Source organism: Bubalus kerabau, chromosome 7 (assembly GCF_029407905.1).
Source record: "Bubalus kerabau isolate K-KA32 ecotype Philippines breed swamp buffalo chromosome 7, PCC_UOA_SB_1v2, whole genome shotgun sequence".
NCBI lineage: Eukaryota > Metazoa > Chordata > Mammalia > Artiodactyla > Bovidae > Bubalus > Bubalus kerabau.
Genome location: NC_073630.1, coordinates 100,510,783 through 100,517,972, shown reverse-complemented (window position 1 = coordinate 100,517,972; position 7,190 = coordinate 100,510,783). Strand labels below are relative to the sequence as shown.

Here is a 7,190-nt window from a genome sequence, read left to right as displayed (position 1 = left end):
TTTCCCTAGTTAATGTTAACTCATCACTCACATCATGGCTCAAATATCACCTTCGTAGTGGAATCTTTTCCTGTCTCCCGAAGTAGGTCAAGTAACTCTACAATATGCTTTCCAACTTTCATGTAATTTTCCACAGCACTTAGAACAAGATAACAAATGCATCATTTAATTAAAGAACATCTCTGCCGTGAATGGCGAAATCACGTCTGATCTGCTTGCTCATCACTTCTCCCTAGTTCTCAACACAGTGTCTGACACATGTGGTCCTTGGAACATAAACGATAAAAGAATAAATGGTTTGAAGTCAGGGAGCCTGATTTCTCCAGCTCCATTTTTTCTTTCTCAAGATTGCTATGGCTTTTCGAGGTCTTTTGAGTTTCTATACAGCTTGTAAAAATTTTTGTTCTAACTCTGTGAAGAATGCCATTGGTCCTTTGATAGGGATTTCAGTCGGGTCCTTTTGTAGAGTTGTGGATGGACCTAGAGTCTGTCATACAGAGTGAAGTAAGTCAGAAAGAAAAGAATGAATACCGTATATTAAAGCATATATGTGGAATTTAGAAAAATGGTACTGATGAACCTATTTGCAGAGCAGGAATAGGCACACAGACATGCAGACACAGGGGTGGAAGGGAGGGTGGTACTAATGGGATATTAGGATTGACGTATACATACTACTATGTGTAGAATAGATAACTTTTTCTCTGCTACCCTCCCATACCCTACTTAATATTTTGATAACTTTTATTATCGTCTAGCATCATTTATGGGCTTCCCTTGTGGCTCAGTAGTAAAGAATCTTTCCCTGCTGTAAAGCATAGAACCTCAGCTTGGTACTCTGTGATGACCTAGAGGAGTAGGATAGGGGAGTGGGGGTGGGAGGGAGATCCAAGAGGGAGGGGATATGTGTATACATATAGCTGATTCACTTCATCATATAGCAGAAACTAACACACCATTGTAAAGCAACTATGCTTTACAGTTGGGCAGTCATGTCCAACTGAAACAAATTATGCTCAGTCATGTAGTCGTGTCCGACTCATTGCGACCCCCTGGACTGCAGCCCACCAGATTTCTCTGTTCATGGGATTTTCTAGGCAAGAATGCTAGAGTGGGTTGCCCTTTCCTACTCCAAGGGATCTTCCCAACCCAGAGATTGAACCCAATTCTCTTGTGTCTCCTGCATTGGCAGGCAGATTCTTTATCACTGAACCACCTGGAAAACATCAAAACTATACTCCAATTAAAAAAAAAAAAAAAGAATGTACCCAATGTGGTATTTGCTAACTAGAAATATGCCAGAATTTAGGTGTGTACACATTTACGTGTTTATTCTGTAGATCCATGTCCATGTGCTAATCATATTTGGACAGAGAGATTATTTTTATTATTTCTTCCAATCACAATTTCCAAAGCCAAGCATTTCAAAATTACTTTAGGGATTTCCTGGCAGCCTATTTGCCACCAATGACTATCCTTTCTTCTTCTTCCCATAGTCTGCCCTTAGTATTTTTCTCAATAAGTAATTTTCTACTTTCCATTATGTCTTATATGTAGCCAGAAATGCCCCAGCCTCTCATATCCATGAGACTAACTCCTTCACCTCCTTCCAGGCTTTGTTCAAATGTGGTGTCTACCCTAACCACACTATTTAAAATTTCAGAAGCTACCTTTTCTCTGATACCTTCCCATAGCCTGCTCAATATTTTCATGATGTTTATTATCATCTAACATCCTTTATGGGCTTCCCTGATGGCTCAGACAGTAAAGAATCTGTCTGCAGTGCAAGAGACCCAGGTTCAATCCTGTGTTGGGAACATCCCCTGGAGAAGAAAACAGCAACTCACTCTAGTATTCTTTTTTTTTTTTTTTTTTTTGTAGATTTTTTAAAAAATTTTATTTTATTTTTAAACTTTACAAAATTGTATTAGTTTTGCCAAATATCTAAATGCCTGGAAAATTCCATGGACGAAGGAGCCTGATGGGCTACAGTCCACGGGGTATCAAAAAGGGCTGGACATGACTTGGTGACTAGACAAAAAGAGCATCCTTTATATTTTCATGAGGCCTATTTATTGTCTGTTTCCTCTATGTATCTTAAGTCCCTACAATAGCACCTGGAACATAATAGACCTTCAAAAATATTTGTTGCATGAATTAAATTGGTGTCCTTTTCTCAATCTTTGACTGGCCTGCAACTCTTTATTCACATCTACTCTTTATTCACATCTGTTCTTTTCTCACAAACCAAAAGATTTAACAATTCTCCCTTTCCCTTCCACTATCTGGATACAACTCTACCTAGACAAAACTTTTTGGTGCAAAAAAATGGAAAATACATCTCATGGGATTTAAAGGAAATGCTCTTACCCTACTTACTTCTTAAATGATTAATTAAGCCATGTGAACACAGGAAGCATGCTTTTTGCTTTAAATGTCCCACATTCAATAAATATTTTGTTATGAGGGTGGTAAAAATGAAAGCAAGTGCTAATGAAAGTCCATAAAGGTGTAAATAAAATGCCTGGTCTCTATTTGCTAAGCAATTTTCTCCATTTTATCTGCAAGTCACTTTAGAAATACTGCATAAAAAGCAAAACTGTCACATAATCTAGCAAAAGAAACCACTTTTGAATTTGTGTTATATTGCATTCTGTGTTATATTCATCATTGATATCCAAAATAATCAGTCGAGGCTCTGCAAGATCCCAAAGTGCCTTCTGAATCATTAACATTAAATTTTCAATAATATTTCAGGCCTCACCTTATTTATTGAATACTGGTTATACATGTCCTGTGTACATGGTTACCCTCTAGTAAACTGGAACATTCCAACCAATCAATCTGACAGGAAGTAGCTATTAAATGACTAGCATGGACTCATTCTCACATCATTTTATCAATCAGGATACCATCCCTTGGACTTCCCTGGTGGTCCAGTGGCTAAGACTCTGTGCTCCCAATGCAGGGGTCCTGGGTTCGATCCCTGGTCAGGGAACTAAACCCCACATGCCACAACTAAAGATTCCACACGTGGCATCAAAGATCGAAGACCCCGTGTGCTGTAACTAAGACCCAATGCAGCCAAATAATCTAAAAATAAAAATACAAGGACAAACTCTTCTTTAAAAAAAAAAAGAATCCCATGCCTCTGAGTATGCTAAATCCTGAGAATTTACTGTATTATTAACTATGAACATCCGTCAGTCTGAAATTGCTTTTACCCGGATGCCCTTATATGGCTGAAGAAAAGGAGAAGTGAAGCCTGTTGACAGTCCCGTGGGCGCTTCTGCCTTCACAATGCTGCCTCTTCTCTGAGGCACATACCTCCTTTCTCCTCATGATTAATCACGTCCAAACTCTAACTGCATTTTCTCCTTTAAGGGAAACATGGGAGAAAATTTTATCTGAAGTATTTTATGTCTTTTTGTCTCCCTTTTACCCTCAGTTCCTTTCAGATGCTAAATTGTGTCCGACTCTTTGCAACCCCGTGGACTGCAGCATGTATCTCCTGGAGCTTGCTCAAACTCATGTCCATTGAGTCAGTGATGCTATCTAACCATCTCATCCTCTGCAACCCCCTTCTCCTCCTGCCTTCAATCTTTGCCAGCATCAGGATCTTTTCCAACGAGTAGGCACTTGGCATCAGGTGGCCAGAATATTGGAGCTTCAGCTTCAGTATCAATTCTTCCAATGAATATTCAGTGTTGATTTCCTTTAGAATTGACTCTCCTTACTGTCCAAGGGACTCTCAAGTCTTCTCCAGCACCACTTTCAAAAGCATCAGTTCTTTGGCACTCAGTCTTCTTTAAGGTCCAACTCACACATCCATACATGACTACTGGAAAAACCATAGCTTTGGACCTTTGTTGGCAAAGTGATGTCTTTGCTTTTTAATATGCTGTCTAGGTTGGTCATAGCTTTTCTTCCAAGGAGCAAGCATCTTTTAATTTCATGACTTAAATCACAGTCCGCAGTGATTTTGGAGTCCAAGAAAATAAAGTCTGTCACTGTTTCCATTGTTTCCCCATCTATTTGCCGTGAAGTGATGGGACCAGATGCCATGATCTTAGTTTTTTTGAATGTTGAGTTTTAAGCCAGCTTGTCTACTTACTTGTCAGTAAAAAGAGCAATTAGGAAGTACAGAGAGAGAGAGACAAAGAATTAATTCCCAATTCTCCCATACAGTTCATCACCAAAGGAAACTACTGTTACTGGGGGATATTTATCATGGTTTTTACACACACACACACACACACACACACAGAGTGATCTGCAGCATGCCAGTAGTGGAGAGCTAGAAAAAAAAACAGTCCAATCCTATAAAAGTGACATCTATTAAAAAAAAAAATACCTAAAAGAAAAACAAGAAAGAATGAAAACCTAGCCTCCAGGGTAAAGGTTAACCACTGAACTGTCATTTAGAGTTGATGATTTGCTTCCCCCTAAGCCTAGAACTTTCAGGGAATTAGTTTATGATCCCAGGCAGCTTTCTCAGCAGGGGGGGAGGGTGTCCAGTTAGCCCTAATTATGACATTTTGTTTTACATTCCCACTTAAACAGCTAACCTTTTTTTCTCCCTAATAGGTCTGGACTCTGGCAGCCACAGCTTGAACTGACTGAGCCTTTCTTTCTCTAAATGGCCTTTTGTGTGTGGATAATGACTCCACTCTCTTGAATAGGGACTTTTTTTTTTCTACTTACTGTAGCTAAATGCATCGTTGGAAAAAACAAAGCAAAGAGAAATTGCAGTAAAATGGTACATGATGGCCCCCTGGGGTGGGGGGGAGACTTGACTCTTAGACTTTCACACTTTGCTTCCTTTGAAGCTTCCTACAGAATAACGTTTTGCTTCTGAGCTGGGGTGAGAGAAGGGTGTGGATTGGGGCCACATTCTGGGTTGGGATTTAAGACAAGCTGTCAGTACTCTTGCCTGGAAAATCCCATGGAAAGAGGAGCCTGGTGGGCTGCAGTCCATGGGGTCGCTAGGAGTCGGACACGACTGAGCGACTTCACTTTCACTTTTCACTTTCATGCATTGGAGAAGGAAATGGCAACCCACTCCAGTGTTCTTGCCTGGAGAATCCCAGGGACAGAGGAGCCTGGTGGGCTGCCGTCTATGGGGTTGCACAGGGTCGGACACGACTGAAGTGACTTTGCAGCAGTAGCAGTCACTGAGTTAACAGATGCCTGGGTCTTCTCAGTACAAATACTGCTCTGCTTCTTGAGTCAGTTTATTGAGTGAGAGCCTGCCTCAGAGGAAGTGCTAGAAATGTTTCCTCTTGGTCAGGTCATCCTTGTGCTACAATTCGATGTGCTACCTGAGCGTACCATGTCTGTGGCATGGGAAAGAGTTGTGAAACATGAATGAAAGCTCTTGGAAACCCACTTGTACCAAAGATTTTAAATTATATTCAAAAATTTCCATATTATAGAAAGAGTAATGGTATCAAAATTTACAAAATTACAAGGCAGATTTTGATCTACCACTGTTATATTTTAAACTAATTAAGGAGCTATCTAGATTTCTTTGTCATCCCAAGGATATTTCTTTACTGACTTAAAATCGCAATAAGACAATTTTAAGGTCTAAGTACTGTGTGTTAGTGGAACCTTCCTACCTATACTAATTCAGTATCCTCTTCACTCCTTTCGTTTATTCTCCTCCTGTATGTAAAAAGCACTTTGTAAATTACTGTTGGTTTAGTCGCCAAGTCCTGTCTGACTCTGTGCGACCCCATGGATTGTAGCCCATAAGGCCCCTCTGTCCATTGTGTAAATACTGTGTGATCTAATTGCCCTTCTATCCTGTACTGAATTCCCTGCACTGCTCCTTGTTTACTTGGCCCTTAACTAATTCTGACCAATCCATTTCTGCCTCCTCATCCCTGGAGTATTTTAATAGCTTCATTTAATAAATTAATAACCCATAATGGGTTAATAAAAGGCATTTAGGGATCCTAGGGTCCAGTTCCTTGAAGATCTGTGATTTATTCACTCCCACTTCTGAGTGCCCTGGGCACCTCATCTTAAAAGGAAGTAATAATAACATACCTTCTTTACTCAGACAAGCAAAGATATGTGTGGTATATGTGTGTGTGTTTAACATTTTTAAAGTTCAGCCTCTGCGTAAGCAAGAGGACAGGAAATAGGACTGAAACGCAGAGAGAAGGAAGTTCAGGAGATTGTTTCATACAAAAAGACTGACTTGAGACTTCCTGACGACCTAGTGGTTAAGAATCTTCACTTCCAACGCAGCAAGGCGTGGGTTTGATCCCTGGTTGAGAAACTAAGATCCCACATACCTCTTGCCATGGCCAAAAAGTTAAAAATAAGTCCAACTTTGTGAAGAGAGATAAATATTAGCAACAACAGTATATAATATTAATTGAACTCAATCATTTTCAGTATTTGACCAGAAATTCTGAGTAGATTTCAAATATGCTGCATTTTTAAAAAATACTATTAAAAATCCAGTGAAGTTTGGAGAAAGTTCAGGCAAGCAAACTCATCCCCTGTGAGGGTGCAAGTCAGCCATTTGTGAATATTCTTTCTCTTCCTGGAAGACTTTTGAGACAAGTGCAGCTTTGCCCAATAGCTTTGGGCTGCAGCTGCTGAAGAGGAGGATGGAGCTAAATAGCAATGCAGATTGGTTTATAAACCTTGGCTTTCTGTGTGGACTGAGTGCTTTTTGACTCTATCAAATCTGCACTTTCGATGTGATCTAGTCTTTAAAACCCGCATGAGCATCTGAAAGGTGACTAAAGCTTCCAGGATGAAGAATGCTGACCATCTCAGAGTAACACTCCTTCTAAGTGTTCTTTGCTCGTCTAGAGTTATCATGAGGCACACCACTTGCTAGTGACCTGGCTCTGCGCACACAGCCTTGGGACACTCTGAGCAAATGCTAACCAGTGACAGCTAAAACAAAGAAAGGTTATAGACCAGGAGTAACAATTACAGTTCCATCATTACCCATGGAATAGTGGCATTCTCTGTTGCTTCACACTGTATGTGGGATCCATTCATTCGTATGTTCACAATCTTTATTGAGCATCTCTTACTTGCTAGACATGGCATTAAGGTCCAGCGATACAGGTGATACACAGGATTCTCTCTTCCCTCAGAGGTCACTTTTTACTGGAAGTGACTGAGTATAAATAACAGAATAATTATTCTCACTTACTCCT

General features: G+C 40.1%; 1 non-coding gene across 1 annotated transcript; it reads left to right on the top strand.

The window, feature by feature from the left end:
* Window positions 1-2,925: 2,925 nt before the first annotated feature.
* On the top strand, window positions 2,926-2,998 carry TRNAG-CCC (transfer RNA glycine (anticodon CCC)). The gene has a single exon. It is a non-coding gene; the product is annotated as a tRNA-Gly (tRNA).
* Window positions 2,999-7,190: the final 4,192 nt, after the last annotated feature.